Source organism: Penaeus monodon, chromosome 31 (assembly GCF_015228065.2).
Source record: "Penaeus monodon isolate SGIC_2016 chromosome 31, NSTDA_Pmon_1, whole genome shotgun sequence".
Taxonomy (NCBI): Eukaryota; Metazoa; Arthropoda; class Malacostraca; order Decapoda; family Penaeidae; genus Penaeus; species Penaeus monodon.
The window spans coordinates 32,630,543-32,631,304 of NC_051416.1; the positions used below are offsets into that span (position 1 = coordinate 32,630,543).

At 40.4% G+C, this 762-nt stretch overlaps 1 non-coding gene across 1 annotated transcript; it reads left to right on the plus strand.

Annotated features, from left to right (window-relative positions):
* Window positions 1–148: 148 nt before the first annotated feature.
* LOC119593232 lies at window positions 149–255 on the plus strand. The gene has a single exon (XR_005230529.1). It is a non-coding gene; the product is annotated as a U6 spliceosomal RNA (small nuclear RNA).
* The last annotated feature ends 507 nt before the right edge of the window (window positions 256–762 follow it).

Below are 762 nucleotides of genomic sequence, written 5' to 3' on the forward strand. Positions count from 1 at the left end.
TACCATGTTCAATGAACAACAGATTTTTCAAAAAATGAATTGATGTGGATAGTACGTATCGTATATATCGGCAACTAAACTAAGTGACATGAAGTATGGAAAACATTAAAAGTCGCCTTTGAAATGCGATCAAAAGTTAACGATTAATGTACTTGCTTCGGCAGTACATATACTAAAATTGGAACGATACAGAGAAGATTAGCATGGCCCCTGCGCAAGGATGACACGCAAAATCGTGAAGCGTTCCACATTTTTAATCGCATATACTTCACTGGTCTTGCTTCAAAGTTACAGCCTTGTCAATAAAGTATATATCGTGTTAATAAGTAAAACATCCTCTTTGACCCGGTACACGTGGGCAGCGTGCGTTCGCGCCCCATCCTTGGCGTGCTCCCTTTTTTCTCCATATGCACACTGCTTTTGTATGCAGTCCGTCAAATTAGCCTTAGGATAATGACATACATTTTTACATTGCTTCTCTTAAAAACTTTTAGGCATCACTTCTGTCTGTCTTATTCCGCGGATGGTAGGTAGACGAAGGTGTTGCGAGGGTGGCCGTTAGGAGCTACCGCGTGGAAAATTCAAATTTTAGATTTGAGCCCTGAACCAGTGTATTGTATGGAAATAAGGAGGAAATGTGGCTATTCATTACTTCATCTAGGCGAAAAGAAACCACTTTGCAGCGAAAATAAAACTTCAACATTTAAGCCGGTGTCACATTTGAGTTTTCCCACATAGTATTTGGCTAGCTCCCCGAAAACG